This window comes from Lepisosteus oculatus, chromosome 3, assembly GCF_040954835.1.
Source record: "Lepisosteus oculatus isolate fLepOcu1 chromosome 3, fLepOcu1.hap2, whole genome shotgun sequence".
In the NCBI taxonomy this organism is placed as follows: domain Eukaryota; kingdom Metazoa; phylum Chordata; class Actinopteri; order Semionotiformes; family Lepisosteidae; genus Lepisosteus; species Lepisosteus oculatus.
Genome location: NC_090698.1, coordinates 49,773,993 through 49,795,465, shown reverse-complemented (window position 1 = coordinate 49,795,465; position 21,473 = coordinate 49,773,993). Strand labels below are relative to the sequence as shown.

Genomic DNA, 21,473 nt, shown 5'->3' with positions numbered 1-21,473 from the left:
CAAGTACTGTAGTATATTCTGAAAAAACATGGTTCCTAATTCCTGCATGTAAGAATAAATTGCATTTGTTTACCATGTTCATTCCAAAGTTCTTTATGCAAATAAAGAGGCCCCCTTCATATAAAACTGACTTCCAGTTCCCTCCTTGGTGGTGCACAGCAGCCATTATGAATCAGAACCCCCAGCACAGTAGATCAGATAGGGAAATGCGAAATCACCTCATCATTTGAATTCAGAAAGAACTTTAGGCTGACAATGGTCTCTTTCCAGCCATCCCATGGGATCTTCAATAACCAAAGCTGTTATTCCTTTCTTAAGAATGCATTGAACCAATCTTGAATGTAAAGTGCCCCTGAAAATATTGGGAAAGCAAAGTCAACACTGTTACATACTGTAAGTAAATACATAATATACCCTTTATTTTCATTACGAGTAATTATACAGTCACAGTAACACATTTACTGTATACTGTATCATATTACCTCTAGTAGCAGCTGTATTCAGTAAAAATTATATACTAAAGGTAGAGTACATTGAGATTGTCTGTGTGTTCTATTATGTTCAGAAACAGAAGAACATTCTAAATAAAAAAGTCTTCAGTACTGCTGTGGAACATGTTAGTCATGAGGTCATGGAATATTTCAAGCAGACTGATATTTTCACTGCGATCAGCAGTGTGGCTTGTAAAGTACCTCCTCATCGATGTCATAGGTTTCTTCTCAGAATGATTAAATCATTGAAAAAAAAACTGAGGAATTTTGATTTTTCAGAAAAACAAAACAGTGTAATGAAATGCCTTATGGTCAGTTCTGTCTATTTAGAGAATCACCAGGCAGCCTGTGCGTTTGCAGTCTTTGTTCAATGAAGCAAAAACCAATACTGGGAAAGGATCTTCTTCATACTATTTAACAAAATATTTCATTTCAACCTTTTCTTTTCACACATGCTTAAGCATACTCTAGTGTTTATCTGCATCCTGTCCCTAAACATTGAGACATAACAGTGTGGGAAATCAACATTTAAATAATTTGCCAATGCAGCATCTTAACAAAAGTCAGTAAAGATAAAGACAAAAAAAAAATCATTCATGCACTTTCAGGAAACACCTGTTAGCTAATTTTCTTATATGAATATTAAGGGTTTTTTCAACTTAATTCTCAACGTAATTTCAATAGTATTGTAGCTTTTCTTTAATTTTTTAGGTGATATAAGAGGAAGATAAATACGATAAACATTACTGAGCCTGAACCTACACTGCATAATGTGTTCCAGTTTTTTTCTCTTCATTGACCTTGATCAAGAAAATGTGACATACTGTTTATTATGTTGTAAATCTCAAAAAGGAAGCTGAAATCTTTATTTTCAATTTTTGAGAGCAGAACAAAAGAACAACATACAATGTAAAAAAGCTCACTCACCACAAAACATTGTTTCATGGGTTCCATCTAGTGTTTGAGTAGAATACTACATGTGACAGAAAATGCCCGTTAATGTCAGCCTTCTGTCTGTTATGCTTCACAAATAAACCAATTACTGTACGTTTTGTGACAAAAAAATAAAAAAAATAATAACTGAAAGGAATATGCAGTTTAGATATTTCAATTATTTTTCATCAAAAGGTATTGTAATAAGATTCTCAACTATGTTTTGTGAGAAAAGAATCTTGCCCTTACAGTCATTATTCTTATAACTTATTCTATTAAATTCCATATCTTTTATGAAAATCAATTTGCTGGATTACAGTCTTAAATGACTGGAAGAAGTACAGTAGCGCCTTTCTTTGCTCTCTGCCATATAAAAAGACTCGATATGTATGCAATTTCTCATGGGAAGTTACTAAGCATTGAATAGATCAGGATAGAATGAAATCTGACACAAAATACCTATTCTTGCAGAGAAATACATTTTTGGTTTGCAAAAGTAACTGTGTATCTGGTATGACGATTGGAATGTTTTCATGATGATAGTACAGTACCATCATGTTCATATTTGTGAACACATAATGTGCTACAGATATAATCAAATATCTTCTGCCACATGTGCCAAGTAGTGTTGATTGTGCTTTTGGGAAGTATTGCATTTTTGGATGTCTCACTATTCTCTGAAATCCAAGATGAGGCAGAATATGAGTCCATGTGTCCAGCCTCCCACAGCCTGTAATCTTCTCACTTTACCAGTTGTTACTTGCCTTTGTCTTGCTGTCCTTGGCAACATGAGGCGGATTATGAAAGATGAGGTTGATGGACCTAAGAACAGATTGTCTAGACTAGCAAATTATTGGCCCCTGTCTGCTGAAGCACTTTGTGAAGCCTAGCTGTGATGGCAAATGTGCGTGTGAAATCTGTTGATAGAGACCTGCCAACACTTACTGTATATCAGTTATTCTTGGAATTAGGTCAGTCTGGCACAGTAGAATGGAGCGCTAATAATTTAAAAAAACTTTTTCCGGGCCATATCATTCCAGACCATGTATGCACATTTAGAACACAACTTCTTCTGGAATCTCATCATTTGTGCATTTCATCATACATAATGAACATGGGAAGTAAAATCGAAAATTGAATTTCAAAATAAATTGTAAGAGTAAAGAGTAACATTTTGGGCTGCAAGAAACCAATCGTACAAAACAACGGCAACATATTGTGGCAATTTGTCCCCAAACCTGGTTCAGCGATGGGATGGCGACACAGATGAGGCAGAAGGCAGATATGCAGGTTCAAAAAGCAGTGGGTTTATTACCCTTTTAGTTACCAGTGGAACACATTATGTGCAGTAAGCAAAAAATTTAGCCAAAGGTTATGAATTGGTCAGGGCATTCCAATAGGAATCAAACCAACAAGGGAAAGGTCCTGTGACCCCAAGATCATTTTCATGTTATTCAGTCGAATGCCATGTTTGTCAAATATGGCACTTAAATCCTGAAGGAGAATAATGTTTAGTGACACAGAGCCAGAGCCAGAATTTGATGATCTCATTAGATGTAACTTGAGATTATAAACAATTTACAAGCTCATTTCTCTGAATTTATGCAAGAAAAGGCAAGTTAGAATATAAGTGACAATTAAGCTCATTAATCACCTTTCATACAGTTGTGATAGAAGCACACTTAAGTGCAGTCCTGTTGTAGGACCCCTTTAAAACTATTCAGGAACTTTTCAAGAAGTCAGATTTCCTCACCTGTTATCTTTACTTCATTTTGCCCTCTGCTCTGATCCATTCTTTCATATTCCCCGCAGTGTTAGACATCCTTCTTTGCACAGCTCCTGTAACTAGCTCTGGATCTGCACATCCTAACCGGCCATCTGTTCCTCCTCCTCACTCTAAGGACTTTGCTCTTACTACAACAATTTACTTTCAGCTCTCCAAGATTCCACCTCCTCTTCAGTTCTCATCTTGTGCCTCTCTTTCTTCATCAATAAACTCAATACATCATCCAAGGTGGGGACTTAATAGTGCAACTATACAGTATACATTTAAAAACTCCACAGTTGTTTAATTTTTAATTTAATTTAAAATATTTTAATTGTTTAATATTTGCAAATAAATCAACAGTGAAAGTGAATTCAGTTTACAGTATAGAGATAAATCCTGAACTGCTATGTGCAGCACAGAAGTAATAATTAATCATATTAATTACTTGCAATTATTATATTAATAATTAATATTAATAATATTACAGGTAATGGGGACTCCCTCCACCACCTCCAATGTGTAGCCCCCACCTGGATGATGCGATGGCAGCCATAGTGTGTCAGTACCCTTACCACACACCAGCTATCAGTGGGGAGGCGAACAGACTGATGTAGCCAATTCATAGATGGGGATTGTTAAGAGGCCATCATTGGTAAGGGCCAATGGGAAATTTAGCCAGGACACTGGTGTTACACCCCTACACTCCTAGAAGTGGTGGGATGAGCAGTGAACTGAGCTGGTAAATGGCAACACAGTATCAGGGTCCAAAAGCTACAAAGAAAGATGATGGTCTCAGCAAGTCAAGACTGTGCACTGTCCAAATGGAGTGGAGATATGCAATAGAATGATCACTTAGGCAGTAGGAGAGCATTGAAAAGGCAAAGAAAGAATATGCCCAGGTGAACATGTGAGCTACTCCAGAGCCTGCAGAAAGCAGTGCCAAAAAACATTGAGGAAAAATGTAAAAACAAAATTAAGTAGTAAAATACAGTAACAATAAATACATAGAAGAAGTGTAGTAATGAAACTCAAAACTTCCCATTAATTAGATGGAGAATAAAATTAAAAAATTCTGGAAATACAGTTTGGCTGCTACAGTGAACAAATTTCTCAATCTCTCAATCAGAAGTGCCTGGAACAAGCACATTTTTACACATTTAATATTTTAGCATTTAATATTATACATAATTTACCAAATTAATCAATAATATAGATTATTAGTTTTTGAAAACTACATAGGTGAGTTAATCTGTTTACTTTATACAGTGAAGGTGTAATATTCACATACTGTATATGCAAATGAATATCAAAGATACTGAAATAAATAGTTACATATTTGCAAGTGTTCTTAAAATAGAATACTATTCATCTTTGAATCCTCTTAATTATAAGTGTTTAGAATAATCCAGTTCAGCTTGTAACCTACTGTATATATAAATGGTACCCTAATCATTAATGAGATACAGTGAAACGCAAGGAGGGAGGTGTTTTCTATCTAATCTTTATTTCAGATTGCCAAAAGACAGTTTTATCATCACTGAGAGAAAACAAAGATTGTAATGAAGGAATTAAACAGTGGGGATGTCTTTGTGCAAACAGTTACTTTTATTTATATATTTCTCCTGTGTAAAATGGGTTCTGGCAGTTAAAATGTGATTAAAGGGACACACACATCAGAAATCCCTTTGAAGCAGCTTTAATCCCATTCTATGAGCCACCATTGCTGCTGCTACCAGATGGATTTCATCCACATGAAAAAGAAACCTCTTTCATAGCAACTGTTTGAGCCATTTCTATCTGGCACTGAAACCACCCAGTGAGACAATTATCATGGCTGTTCACATCCGAATGTTCCAGTTTTTCAAGATACAGACCAGACAAATAGTATGCTTGAGTTTATGTGCAGCCTAAATACTTCTATCAACAATGTCCAGTATGGACTGGACAAAGTCACCTTTCTCAGTGTCAAGGAGAGGAAGATCGAGTTTATACAATGTGTACTTTTTTAATGGAGCCTAGTTCTGGAAACCTGACCTGGAACAATTTAACATATACTGAGTCTTTGAATACAGCACCTCAAAGGTTAAGAAAACAGTCATTATGACTTCAAGGCATGGTTCAGTGTTGTTCTGAACATGCAGCAGTTTGCCAAACAAAGAATCAAGCTGTCAGACCTGTGATCACTAATGCCTTCGGCACTTCAGCTGGTCAAGGGTATGTCTGAGAGCCCTTGAACAGAAGATTAGAACCACCATGGATATCTACAGTATCACATGCATCCATACCACGTACTGTACTGTATCCTTCCATAAAATTTGTGGGCAGGGGTCTCCTCAAACTGGCAAGTCTCTCTCAGAAAACAGTCTGGAGGCCTCCACAATATACATGCAAGACAAGAATTTGTTCCATAAGACCATGTCAGACCTGGTTGTTAAAAGCCATCATGTCACTTCAAGCTCCGATGTAGGTCAGAAGAGGTACAGAAGATTATGGTTGGTCTGCTGAACAGCTTCCCAATCAACAGCCCACTTGACAAAAATGTTTCAAAGACCTGAGACACTGTCACTGCACTCTTGAGTGCAGTACTGTACTTTACCAAGATTGCTTCAGCTAAAATCAGAATGATGAACTGTTACCAATGTGTCGTTTATAAAAAGGGACAGTTGTAACCTTTGAAAGATGCTTTGGACAAAGGTGTCAGTCAAATATTGTTAAATTTAAAGTAAATTTCATTTAGAATTTTAGCATTATTGCTTTGTTGACAACACATATGCTGTCATTATTTTCTGTATCCTCAGGATTGAACAACAATAACACAAAACAACAAAATATCAGCCTTGCCCTTGTGTTAAAGGTCCTGTGTAGCAGCAGTGCCCAAAACAATAATGGGTGACAGTTACAAAGATGAACCACACAGCAGGAAGGGGAACCAAAACCAGCAGCCCCAGTTTCTTCTATCTGTGTTTGCACAGCCACAAACTGAAGACTGTAATAGCCCAATATCTGGAGTCCAAATATCTGGAGTGAACCATCAGTCCAATAAACCGCATGCTGACCACAGTCTCCATCTAACCTGTAGTTCTGGAAGTGTGCAGTGCGCTACGGTTACAGGTCATTGAAAAGCAAGTTTTTTAAAGAGTAACTATGGTCACAGCAGGTGCGCCTTGTGAAGAACTGTAGATTTCTCCTTTCTTCTTCTTTTTTAATCAAGCTAAAAATTGGAAAGTACAGTAAATGGAAATATAGAAGATGTAGAATAGTCTGTACCATAAACTCTTTACTATAACCTGAAAATACATCCAAGAATTCAAAGATTTATGGCTTCATACTTGAGCTTTCCTAAACAGTGTTATTTCTTTACGCCAAAAAGGGCGAGTGTGGGATGATAAGCAGTCAGAAAACTACGTTTTAAACATCAATGTAATCTATATCACTTACAATTTTAAAAAGGAATCATTGTGATTTATTTTCCCCTTCAGACATAAAATGTACAGTACATACTATGTCACTGGCTGCAATAGAAAATTGCTTATTCAAGATCTGGTCTAAGATCAAGTTATACCCTTGAATGTATGTATTTTCTTAAATTCAGGTTAATATACTTTTCCTGAAGTTTTGAAAATTTGGAAAATGTTAAAATAGTTTCCGCCACATGATGCACGATAACCCTGTTTTGAAAAAGCAAAATTTAAATAATTATATATAAATAAGCTTTGATGGACATTTTGCATCACATATTATAAAATAGTTTATACTGTATTATACTAATAAAACATATTTATTCCTGTGTGTACTGTGTGTTGTATGGCGTACACTGGATGGTACTGTCTTTTTGCACTACTTACTGCGTACTGTTTCTATTTATTATTGTCTTCACCTGTGTGAGTGAATAAGTATGAAAAAGAATTCCAATGTACCTGGTAGAAATGTACCTGGCAAATAAACTTTGAACTTGAACGTTTAGTAAGGGTCTAGCCTGGGCAAACAGGGCACAAGACCAGACAGACCAGTCCATTCTGAGGTAGATTTACAGTATACCTAGAGGGTCTTAGAGGCACCAGTTAGCAGTCAGAATAACTACTGAGTAGTAGTCAGTAGAAACAGCTACACTCAGCAAACACTGACATGAACATGGAAAAGACTGTAATATCCACACAGGAGATACCTCAAATTAAACCCAGGATTAATGTGAGACATAAGCACCTACCATGTCACTGTGCCACACCCTCTTGACATAACTGTGAATAAAAGTATTTACCAGTACTCAGTAGAGAGTAATGAAGCCAATTCATAGATGGGGATTATTAGGAGGCCATGATTGGTAAGGGCCAATGGGAACTTTGGCCAGGACGCCGGGGTTACACCCCTACTCTTTTCGAGAAACGCCCTGGGATTTTTAATGACCACAGAGAGTCAGAACCTTGGTTTTATGTCTCATCCGAAGGACGGCACCTGTTTACAGTACAGTGTCCCCATCACTATACTGGGGCATTAGGACCCACGTGGACCACAGGGTGAGCACCACCTGCTGGCCCCACTAACACCTCTTCCAGCAGCAACCTTAGTTTTTCCCAGGAGGTCTCCCATCCATCTTTGAAAGCAGATTATCTATTGTGATTATTGGAAAACAATAATCAGATAATCTATCGTGATTATCAGAAAAGAATTATTGTCATTATTAAACAACAATCACAATAGATAAATGCTTTCAAAGTTTGGGTGGGGCACTTTCAAAAGTGGTGGGGGTGATCTTTTTCACCCAATTTAACCACCCTGGCACAGCTGTCTCACAAAGCAGATGTGTATATTTTGCAACTCAGACTTCTTTCAGATCTATGTAAAATAGGTAATGAATAAATCATATCATAATTAAATTAACAGCCTCAACAGGTGCCGTATGTGTATATGACACAGATGCTCATCTTATTCTGCTAGGGCAATGTAGAATGTAGCCAATTCCCTTCAATAAGGTTCATTGAAGATATGTAACAGGGTATTTTTTAAAGGTCCCACCAGTTTTGTTTTAACTAGGAAAGTTTCTAGCTGACGTCAGAGAGCTTGGGACTCTGGTTTGATAATTAGAAGGTTGTGTGTTCAAACCCCAGATGAGCACCACAGGTTTGTACTTAATCATTGCAATTCATTCAGACCACTCCAGCAAAATGCACAGCTGCAAAAAAACATGTACAAATGAAAACTAGTAGTACTAGCTTCCTTAATATTAAAGAATACTTACTACTTAAAGAACTCAAAGAACCATCAGAAACAAATAAAACCAAAGCAGACTTTAGCTTCCACATATTTATTAAAACCAGAATGCTTGAAGCCAGGGGTATTTATTGAAAAATAAAGTAATAATGGCACATTTTTTAGATCACTTGACTACTTAATTTTCTTATCCACAAATTTTACAGTAAATTACTGTACCATAAAAACACAATAAAAACAAGTAAGAGACATCCAATGAACTTGTCTCGCTGTAATTATACGTTTTTTCTTCTTTCCCCTCAACTGCCCTAAAACATTTTCTGTCATTTCCGTTACTAAATATTTACTTTGCTCATTTATATACAGTACTCGCACACAATATACATAAATTAGTCAAAGCACTGTCACAATCTCTCAAATGTTAAGAAAGGCTTGCATTTGACCTTGAGTGAATGAAAGTGTTTTGATTGAAGTTGATCTGCTTTTTGTTAAATGATTCATAGAATAATTCTAGCCAGGGGCTAAGTTTTTGCTTTACTAAATACTTGATTATTTCTACATTTACCTTAAAATAATTTGGCATTTGTCATAGTGATCGATTTATTAATGCTGTCAATCGAAGTCACTTGCAATGTAGAATTTTTGGTGCTCTTGCAGACATACACTAAGCCATAGAGAGCTCTGAACACATACAGTAGCTAACTACAGCTGACCGCAAACCAACCACACAGGACCTTTGGAAGACAATATAGACTTCCAATAAATTTCCGGTGGTTTAAACTGGCAGCTGTTATGCTGCATAATAAATTAAACATCGAACCACATAGATTACCCTTTTGCAGTAAGGTTATATCAAAAAGTGGCTAGTACCAGAGGGTAGTATCATTTTAGCTACAACGTAGTAAATCTGCAGACAATTGATAATTTGTTAAGGATCTTGTGCAGGTTAATTAACTTAGGATCTCTTTCTTATTTATTATAATATAAATTATTAAAAGAACAGTTATTTAAAATGCACACCATATCCAAATAACTAGTAGAATTATATGCGATTATTTATTTTTTTGTTCTTGGTGCACAATTTATTCAAGTAGTAATGAAATTTGACTCCCTGTGTCTTTTTAATTTTAAAAAGTAACAATGTAACAACATTTTGCACGATGAAAAAGGTGTTATTCAAGGTATTGAATACGTTATAGTTATTCAATATTGAAGGACTTCTGTTGCAAAATAAAATGAATACATAGTGTAAGTAACCAACAGTTTAGTAAGTATTTAAATGTGGCATAATCTGCTTGTGGGCAAGCAGTAGCAGCTCGTGTCCTGGGTTCAGTTCCTTATAACTGTAATTTGCATATTCTTCCCAGGTATACATGGATATGATTTAACTTGTCTAGTTACTTTTCCACCTCCAATCTGGCTGATATGATTGGCGAATCTGAATGGTACCTGATTTTGCATTTGTGTGTACAGTATACCCTGTGATGGATAGGAATACTGTCCAGGGTATAGTTCCACCAGGTTATACAGTAAATATAAGGTCAGTTAAGGACCCCAGCCAATACATTTTCTTAGCATATTTTTTTTATTTCCAATGCATATTCTGAATGCAAATGTTTTTAATGAAGATCACTTGTCAGAGTTTCAGTATAGTAGATGCTTGTAAAGTAGAAACAATAGCTAGGTTTCAAAAGTTCCTATAAAAACACCAATTACTTCCATGTATATAGTAAAAATGAAACCTTGCATCCTGCAGTTTAGAAATAGGGCAAAATACTGTACACCACAACTAAAACAGGGCTGTAAATAAGATCATTAGACTCATCTTGTTCGGTTGTTGGTATTATTACTATTATTGAATTAGGAAATTCGTTTGTCCTCCATGTCCTTCTCATAACCACATTGTGGTAGTTGAACATTATCAATAGTCATGCAAGGATAAAGTTTTGTGCAGCCAGAAACTCCTTAATGTGTATTTATTTTTAATATGATAAATTTGCATTTTGAATTTCCAAAAATAACAGGACTTACAGTACAAACACAAACTATTGCACATCTAAACTACTAAAGTATGATGAAATGGTAATGTTCATGTTAACAAAACACTGCCACATGATACAGTGTATTTCACGTCTCAACTATATAGTAACACATTGGAATGTTGCAGGATATTTAAAATCAAAGATACTGCTTTTAAAGGTAATGGTAATAAAACATCATTTCAATTCTGTAACCAAACAATACAATACAATACAAAATACATCATACGCCTGTTTTGTTCTTTTTGTTTATACTGTACCATTTACTGTAGCTTTTTTCCTGCATTCAGGAATTCATGCAGATGAAGCATGAATAGAAATGATTGTGAATTGTACAGTGGGGAAAATTGCTGATTTTTTATTACCCATTATTGTATGTTAAAATGTGTATATATGAGAGACTATACTGTATTTAATTGCTGTAGTACTGTATATACAGTATGTACTGTACATATACATATACTGTATGTACTATATATGTATTTACAATGCCTTGTTCTTCATCCCTTCCAACAATGACACATTTGATGAATGAGAAATGATGAATACACATTTTTTACTCAAAACTTAAATTCTCAGCCTGATTTATTTAACTTCTTACACTCATAAAATATTAGCAAAAGCTGCAGAGAAAAATTAGTTACTAGTTATGTGCTTCATAGATGAGGTTCCATTTTGTCGTTTTGTGTGTAAAACTCTCCTGTCTCACCTTTGTACACTTCTATTCTTTGTACAATTCTAAAGCATGGTCTGGGTTTACATGGCTGGCTCTGTAACTAAATTGTTCATCTTTTTTTTTTCTTTCATTTGCTGATGTACTGTACCTAACGAAGGCAGCAGCAGAATTAGCTGTACTGTTTACAGAAAGCTTTTTGTCTACTTCTGGAGAAGAAGATGCTTCAATAATTAAAGAGTGGAGCTATATACCATGCAACATGAAAATGACCCAAAACATACAGCCAGTGCAAAAGTGGAAAATTTTAGATTTAAATGGATAGATTTAAATATATTTTAAGTGAATGTGTCCAACAATTTATACTGTAGCTGTTGAAATCTTTGGGCTGTGCACAAAGTATGATTTAATGATCAAATACAGTAGCAATCTCCAAAAAATAAACATATTACATTATTCTGAAGTAGTTCAGGTGGGTAGCTGCGTTTGCTGCAAAGGAACAAGTAAAAGGTTTATTCCATGCTGAAAAGAGAAGAAAGGAAACACAGCCAAAAAATTTACTTGTTCCTTTACATTATGTTGTACTTTACATTTATATTAATCAGATTATGACAAATATCAATTGCTTGACTATAATGCAAAAATAACAGTTTTGGCTTTGCTGTCCTGTTAGTCTGGAGGTCACTGTATGGTTTATGCCAGGCCTATGAGACAAATGCTTACAGTACAAGCAGTACTTCTAGGGAATAATGACATCGTGGAGAGAAAGAGCAGCAGCACCTCTAGTGGTGATCCAGGTGCACAATATTTCAATAATACTGTAAATCCTGGAGAATTGCACTCTTTCCAGGTCATGTGGCATTTTCAATACTTTTAGCATTTATTAATATGACAGGATTTTCTCTGTTTTCCAAATATGGTGTATTAAAGCTGGAAAAACTAAAACATCCAACATAAACTTAAACCAGAAATATGTATTATTCATTAAGAAATTCATTTTTTACGGTTTAAAATACAATGCTATTAAGATATATTTTCAGAACACTGTGTTTAATGCACTTCACAAAAAAATTAAATCTGCAGTGATATTTCATGTGTTTTTTTCTCAATAACTCGTCTTATGGTGCATTATTGCCAATTAACCCTAGTGTGAGCATAAATATACTCTTATCACTCTGCCAATAGGTATTTCAATTTACTTATTCTTACTTTAATCAATATATTTTCACTCAATCTTAAATGGATTCATAATCTAAATGATGAGAACTTAGATTTTTGCCAGTGATAAAGATTATTTATATCTCCTCGCCATAAAGAAACCAGAAGCTGAAAGTGGCAGTTGAACCGTTCTTGAAAAAAAAAGTGCATTACTGTTGACAACGAACAAAAATATCCTATAACAAGGAGTAACAGGTGGCAAGATCCGAGACCTTTTTCCACCACAAGCACGAGGTGCAGCTCTCCGGCCTTAGCAACTTTTTTTTTGTACAGAGATAGGATTTGGTTGTTAATTTTTTGTCTTCTCACACAATATTTGGCTGAGATGGAAACACAAGGCTTGATATCACCTCAAACCAGGCTGCTATTTTCTGACCAGACCTAATGAACAGACCTAGGTTGTGGCTTCAGCTAGCGGCACACTGGGGCCAGCTGAGATGAGTGTAAACTCCCACAAAGGGTAGCTTGTTTCCGGCAGATGTCCCAGATACCAGGCCAGTGGATCCTCACCACAAAAGGTTGCGTAAAAAAATGCTCTTTCTAACCTGAGAAAAAGGCGGACTCTTCCGTTGGTCAGGTTCGTGGAAACATCCTAAGTGAATTGTGGTTGACATCCAGTAAACCAGATGCTTGTTTTAAAGACATTTGAAATATATAGTGCATTTCTTAGACATCATGTAACAAAGAATCACCAGATTTTAAAAAAAATATTTTGGAACATATTTGTATTGTGATTTTATTCCACTTTCTTCAAAGTTGTCTTGCCTGCTTTGTTTTGGATCTATCACTACTGTCGTTCAGCTAACATGCCTTTGAATCTTGATTGTAGTAGCTTCATTGCATTACATTCAGCTAATAGGGAAACAGAAATTCAATTCAGATATTCAATACATATACCTGTAGTACACATTATGTTTGCAAAATCAGGAAGCATTTTTGTCTTTTAGGGCAATCAAAAATTGAAAAGGCACTTACACATTTATGAGACAAATGGGATGTGAAGAATAGAATTATTTTTCACATTTGATTTTTGTGAAAATTTAGACAGTCTGAAATAAGCTGTTAGAACAAATTTATGTTGTGCACTTGTACTAGATGATTATAGTTTTGTCACAACTGAAGTATACCTACCCAGCAAAATGTATTGGATTATGACTTAATTCTGTTCATAACCAAATATAACCCTGTTACATACAGGATAGAGGCTTTCAAAAATATTCAGGCATTTCCAAGGGTATACCATTTTGTAAAATTACAAGACAATGCTAAATGCTAACACCTGTTTAAAATGAATATTTGATTCAAAAGCTAAATTCTCAAACTGAAGACTTCTAAGGTTAAGGTAAGTTAAAGAACTGTATATACAGTATCAGCAAAAACTAAAAAACTATGCTGATTACACATATATTTCACAAATATATTTGGATAAGTTTCTACCAACTTTGTCCACCTACTTGGTACAATTTTTTGCCCATTCATCATGGCTGATTTGGTCAAACTTTTTCAAGAAGTATCCCCTCAGCTTAATACTGCCACCACCATATTTGGCTGCTGGGAAAGCACCAACTGGGAAATGTATTGTGTTGAGTCTGTACCAAACGTAATGTTTGGCATTTAGATTAGAAAATTCCAGTTTGGTTCGATCTCAGGTGCTTTGTTGCAAACTTCATTTACCGTAGGTTTTAAGATGGCTTATTTTTTTTAAATGGCACTTTAGAGTTCTTGATGATGGAATAGGCTGCACTCACAGGGATATTCAAAGACTTCATTGTCTTTTGTACCCTTCTCCTAACTTGTGCTTTTCAATGACTTTATCCCTTGCTTGCTTGCTTGCACTGAAAACTGCTTAATCTTCATGATATGAGTCTTTGCTTGAAATTCACTACCTGACTAATGAACTTCACAGGAACAGGTGTTTTTATTCTGAAGTCATGAGACCCACCATTATTAGACACAGGCAGAAGCCATTCAGCTAATTGTGTGGCTTGTTAAGGTAATATTGTGCACCTATATTAATTAATGTTTCCCACAGCAAGTTTTTTCCCATTTTATTTTATTCCATATTAATATGTATTCTTCTTCTTCTTCTTCTTCTTCTTCTTCTTCTTCTTTTTCACAGCCTTAGTCCCAGACTGTCCTGGGGTCAGCTGCTTTGGTTGCTCTTCTCCATTTGTCTCTGTTGAGTACATCTTCCTCACTCACTTCACATACCTCCATATCTTATGTAATATATTATTAATATGTATTGATTTTTTTATTTTTGTTTTTGATTTGAATGTGTGAAGTGAGCTGTCAGTGATAAAAAACATGAATTGATTATTTAAAATGTAATGACAAAGCTTTAAAGCAACAAAATGTGAAAACTATATAAAGATCCAAAAAGGATGCTCTAGTTATCTTTGTGCTTGAAGGGCATAAATGAAGCCTTTTTTGTTATGATAAATTACCTCCACTAAACTGATGGTTGCAATTAAAACTAGAGAGCTGTTCTTTTCACTTTCACATTCAATACCTCTCTATTGTTTAGTATAAGATAGTCTTTTTCTTACAAAACCACATTGGGCAGACCAGAATACTCTTTTTTTATTGTGTTTTCCTGAACCACAGTTAACAGTATTTACAGACAAAGTTAAACAACTTTTACTTAATGACATGTCATATAACATTTGTAGGAAGAATGTATTATTCCTTTAACTGAATATGTGGCATATTTTCAGTGTACTGAATTCTATCACATAAACACACAGCTACCATAATACAGGGAGAAATAATATTTTAAAATAAAGAAAAGAGAATCCTGATGATTAAAATTAATAGTAGGACGGTATGGTGGCAAAGTGATTAGCATTACTGTCTCACAGCACTAGGATCCTGCACTGGGTGCAATTCCTGGGGTGCTTTTTGCTTGGAGTTTCTGTGTTTTCCCCATGTTCACATGGGTTTCCTGCAGGTGCTCCAGTTTACTCCCAGAGTCCAAAAACATACTGGTAGGTTAACTTGATTCTGAGAAAATTGACCGTGATGTGAGTGCATGCTTGCTTTTGTCTGTGTGTGCCTTGTGATAGACTGGTGTCCTGTCCAGGGTATTCCTGCAGTACTGTACATGTCACGAATCGCACTCGCGCATGTAAGCGCTCCCACATTCCCACGAGCTTTTCTCTCCCTAAACGTTCACGCACCAATCTTCTCAGCACTATTTAAACCCTCACTAGTCTTCCTTTCCTTGTTCATGATTGAGGTCTCTTTCCTGAGTTCTGTAATCATGTTCCCTACCCACAAAAACGGCATTTTGACTCAACGCTTCCCTCCGACTATGTCTTCACCTCCCGATTTGGTACCAACGAACGCTTGACGCCTTCCTGGATTTTGGACCCCAGCTCTTGTTCTCGACTACATCTTCACCTCCCGAATTGGTAACGATGAACCCTCGACCCCTTCCCGGATTTTGGACCCCAGTGTTAGTACTCGACCACATCTACGCATCCTGTCTCTACTCCTAACTTTCCTAACCTTCCTCTACTCCTAACCTTCCTAATCATAGGATCCCAATCCACCGAAGTCCAGTCCTCCCTGACAGTACACTTATTACACTTGCTGGGATTTGGCACCCTCTGACCCAGTATTGGGGAAAAAAAGCAGTAGAAATGGATACATGGATAGATGAGAAATAGTAAACATAACACATGATAACAGATCAAGTACTGTAGGTAGCTGTGTCAGCATGCGAGGGCTGCAAAGGAACAAGTAAAGGTTTAATCCAGGCTGAAAAGAGAAGAAAGGAAACACAACATTTCCGTTGTGGAGCCTTACACCTGAAGAAAGCTCCACAACCGGAATGTTGTGTTTCCTTTCTTCTCTTTTCAGCCTGGAATAAACCTTTGCTTGTTACATATGATAAAAGATGATGTGTACAATATGCTGTGATCATGCATTGGACATTTTTTTGTGTCTGAGTAAAAAGTTTACTCAAAGTTTAGCTGTAAGTAATTCCAGAGATATCCATCGATTCAATCTGGTACTCAGTATATACTGTATAAGGACAAACAAAAATAATTCAATTTAATATTTTACAGTATTCTTGAAGAAATACTGCAGACTGAAAAAGTCCTGGAAAATGATTAAATATATTAGACACCTTAATTTTTAAGTTTTCAAGACTTGTGTTATACAGTATTATTTTTTATTTTTCTATTTTATAATTCTTAAAATAATTGTTTTGTCTTCATAGTTTATATTTTTTTCTTTTATAACATCTAAGCTGACATTTGTTTTTGATGACGTATTGACAGACGACTTGAGCTTCAATAACACAAGAAATATTCAAATATTCACATACAGATGTTCTATATTTTACATGAAGTGTAATGAAGATCACCCATCCATCTTCCTGAGTTTTGTAAATTCTAGACTTTCTTTCATCACCTAACAATCCTGTGGTGTAAAACGTTATTCTTCACTGGGCTCAGTAAGTTACAATTTCTTACCATTCTCCAATTGATGCAAAATGAATTATATATCATCGCTGATCTATCCTTTTATTTCTTTACTTTTCTTGGTGTGTTAACATTCCGATATACTATTCCCCATCTTGCGTGTTGCTGTGTATGCTTCTAAGTAAAACAGAACAACTACAGTAGGCACAATGACAAATCCCTCCACACCTCCATCATTATCCATCCATTTTCTAACTTCTTAATCCAAATTACGGTAGGGTCACTTGGGTAGCTGGAGCTTGTCCCAGGAAGCAATGGGTAAAAGGCAGGATACACCCTGAATTGGATGTCACCCCATTGCCGGACAAACACAGAAACACACACCTCCATGTTTATGTTGTTGGGCAATATCAATCACACAGAAGTTGTCGAGTTTCTGATTATGTGAGGTGGTTGCTCAAAAAATGTATCACTATTTATTGCTTGAGTGTACGACTTGTGGACACAAGTTAAAACACGTTTATAAAGCATCTTCAAAGGTAGTGTATGTGAAGTTTTTCAAGACACCAAATCATTTCTTCCCGCATTGACAGCTCGTTGGATTATTTTCAGGATTATGCAACAGTTGGGCAAACTGACCTAACCAAAATTGCATAGTCACTTATGTAATTTAGATAATCTGTCTGACCAGCATGGAAGTAAGGGCACATCTCACTTGCTTTTCTTTGCTGATTAGCCACTTTGTTTGCCTTGGCTTTGGAGTAACTTGAAGATAAAGTAACAGACACGCCCAAGTCATTTAAAGAAGCAAACTGTTCACCCACACCATTTTTTTCTCAAAGGTTTGACCCAACATAGAATATACCAAATAACCACTTCAGAAGGGCACCTGCTCTGGCAGGATAGCTGTAGTGTGCGGTAGTGGGAGACCTGCTTCCGGAAAGAGAGCTGCCGGAAACAATTTGTGGTTCTGATCTGATCCTTCTTTCTCAGTGTTCTATTTTCTTCAATGACCAATGTCTACCAACAGGGTAGAAATGATTGTCTCACTTTTTAAATCACGACTGAAAGGTTGGGCTAAGGAAAAGCACAAGGAAGTATTTAGTTTCATAATAAGCCAGCCATAAGATGAATTTATCATAAATATATAAACTGTCTGTGCTTAGATGGCTGGATACATTTACATCTGAAACTTCCTGATTTGTGTTTTGCAATTAGTGATCTTTCCTTTTTTATTATTCCATCACAATTTCCATATGTATATTAAAACAAATTAAAATGTGGCTAGTATAACGTAGACTGGTTTTTAAGCTATTTTATATTTTTAGTTTGTATTTTGGCTACCTACTGTATATACTGTATAAAACTTGCTCTTACAATGTTAGATAAAACTACTATTTTGTGGAAACATTTGACTAGTATTCTAACTATACCAAAATTTAGATCATATATAAGTATGATATAAATCAGGTCCCTGTGAAACTCCATTGTTTACCGCTTCAGAATAATAACATTCACCCCTAATCTGTAACTCTTGTTTTCCTTTTCTATTTGTTTTACATACATAGATAATGTAATCAAGTGACTCATCAGCTTTGTATAACAGCATATGCAAAGATATGCATATGAAACTCACCTGCTCATTCACCCTTTTTTAATGTAACATGCCAAAAAGGGGGGAATTAGTGTTGTCCATGCTTCTGCTCCACTGGGAAGGCAGGCACTGGACACAGAGTACTGGCCCTCCAAAGTTCACCCATGAGTGCCAAGATGTCTTTGGGTAATGGAGATACATCCAGGACAGGGAGCTCAGAGCTCATCATGGATGCCACTTCGAAGGGACACTTCGTAGTTATTATGGACTTTTGATCATGGACAGCCGGGTACTCAAACTCCTATCCTCAGACACTTCGAAGGAGAGCAAGCCTAGGCTTTCAAGGTCTTTCTCCAAAAGAGGTGAAACAGTTTCTGCTGGTTCTGAAGGGCAGAAAGGGAATGCCAGTGTTTGTTACGGAGTGTGCGGCTGTATCTCTTTATTGTATCTTTTTTCGTGTTGCCACAGATGAAGGGACTGGGAGCTTGGTATGGAGGAAGGGTGGCTCTGTGATGAAAATGTGGATGAGATGTACTGTAGGAAGCCACAGCGGGTAGCTTGGGCTGTGTATGTGTAGATCTTAGAGAAAATCTGTGAAGAGAAGTGGAAAAACCTGTCCAATAAAAAGGAAGACAAAAGCAGTGAAGTTCATAGAGAACAGGGAAGCATGTAATATACAAAGAGGCGCACCAAGACACACAGAACATGTTTAGGCACACAATATACAGGGGTGCACAGACATCCAGCTGGGATGCTGAAGTAATAAGGTTAAATACAAAGGCATGGATGAGGTGCATAGTGGCACCAATGTGCATTGAGGCAGGAAGTGCCAGGGGTTGTACGGAGGTATGGGTTGGATACATGGAGGCTCTGGATATACTGTACACTGATGGGAACTTCCTGACAGACCAGGCAAATGGATGTACAGGGATACATAAAGGCACTATGCTGAATGGAGCAATAGGGCCAGGCAGACAATAAATATTAAAAAGGCTGTGAAGAAAGATGGGTGATAGACTGGTAAAAGAATCAGAGTCCAGGCTACAGAGATGAAGTGATCATCATGTCTTTATTTCAGCTGAAGTTAAGGCACAGCAACATGAGAGGACGAAAAAAGTTTTATCTTTTTCCTTCTCTGTGAGTTTCCCCTGGCAGAGCTTTCTTAATAGCCAGATAACAGAAGTTAAAATTCTCTTTCCCACACAACCCCCTCTTCCAGCAGCTACAGTAAATGACTTTCCATTCTCATCTTTCTGTTATCAAAAACTTAATTTGTTTCTACCTGCAGTCTACACATTATGCCAGAATTACAAAGACATACTGTTAACAAAGGCAGCTTTTAAACACAAACAACTTTTTACAGATGCAAGGTCATCAGTGCTTCGAGTAACCATTGGGTTACACAGAAAGTACAGGCAAAAGATAACTACAATATAATGATTGCAATAATTATGAGATTATCTTGGTGTTATTTAAAAGATATACCGTATAAAAATCAATCCTTTATCTGTTTCAGGAGCCTGCAGTTCCTCTCTCACTGCCACTTACATTCTTTTAAGATAAAAACAGGTAGGAATGAAAAAAGGCTGATCTGAATAAAAGAAAGAAAGTCAATTATTTAAAAAAAGAGGGGAAATATGCAAAGAAATATGGAATATGGAATATGGAAATATGGACAATATTATTCTGTTCCTCAATGTCACACAATACATCTGGGGATTTTACACGAGGATGAACAGGTTATTTTTTTAAATGAGTATGACCATTTTGACTTAGATGAGATGCTGTGGTCAACCCAGCCACTTACGTTAATCGCACATTAATATTTTTAAACAAGCTTTCTACAGGGGTGATAACAGGAGACTAGATTAATTCTTAGCTCTGGGTTTTCAATCTGGACTGATTGTACACAGATACACACCAATACACACTTTGAAATGGTTAAATATAGGCAGTGATCAAAACCAAACCGACGTGCATAGTCATAGATATATACAAACAGTTATAGTCACACATAGATACAGTCACAGATACAGTAGATGACAACTATAGTCATAAACATAGTATAATGTATCTTGTCATGGAAAAGGATGTTAGTAGATTGATGACTTCCTATATTTGTTACAGAACGACCATGTTAAATAGGCACCATCTTTCGGATGAGATGTAAATCTGAGGTCCTGGCTCTCTGTGGTCATTAAAAATCCTAGGATAATTTTTAAAAAGAATAGGGGTGTTACTCTGAATGGCCAAATTTCCCATTTTTTCCCAGGAGAGCAGAGTAATGAAGCCAATTCATAGATGGGGATTATTAGGAGGCCATGACTGGTAAGGGCCAATGGGAAATTTGGCCAGAATGCCAGGGTTACACCCCTACTCTTTTCAAGAGACGACCTGAGATTTTTAATGCCCACAGAGTCAGGACCTGGGTTTTATGTCTCATCCGAAGGATGGCGCCTGTTTACAGTATAGCTTCCCCATCACTATACTGGGGCATTAGGACCCACACAGACTGTAGGGTGAGCACCCCTTGCAGGCCCCACTAACACCTCTTCCAGCAGCAACCTTAGTTTTTCCCAGTAGGTCTCCCATCCAGGTACTGACTAGGCTCACACCTGCTGAGCTTCAGTGGGCTGCCACTTGTGAGTTGCAGGGTGATATGGCTGCTGGCAATTGTAGATGATGTAATTATGTGACTTGTCAGCTTTGTATAACAGCTCATGCAAAGATATGGATATAAAATTCACCTGCTCACCTGCTTTTTTAAAGTAGCATGCTCTTGTTGATGTTCTATACTAATTGGCTAGTTGCATTCAGAAAACATTTTCTTTTAGAACAAATCCAATGTGGTGGGCAAGCCATGCGACTAATTCATTGTCCTGAGCAAATCCAAATTTTGGACATGAACTAACATTGTTCATTTGTATTGTTCAGAACTGTATTTTCACTGGTTTCAAAATAGATTTTTGAAACTTCTGAGTCACCCCTGAGAACCTAGGTCCTGGGTTTATCCATCTTTACTCCCAGAGCTTGCTGTGATCGGGTCTGGCTATGTGATAGGGTCTGGCTATGACCCTGAATTGGAAAGAGCAGTTAGCAAATGAATGGATAAATAG

At 36.5% G+C, this 21,473-nt stretch overlaps 1 long non-coding RNA gene across 1 annotated transcript; it reads left to right on the top strand.

The window, feature by feature from the left end:
• The first annotated feature begins 172 nt into the window (after positions 1-172).
• LOC107079847 (uncharacterized) lies at positions 173-6,902 on the top strand. The gene is made up of 4 exons (XR_001480756.2): positions 173-393; positions 3,359-3,438; positions 3,680-3,844; positions 5,991-6,902. It is a non-coding gene; the product is annotated as an uncharacterized lncRNA (long non-coding RNA).
• The last annotated feature ends 14,571 nt before the right edge of the window (positions 6,903-21,473 follow it).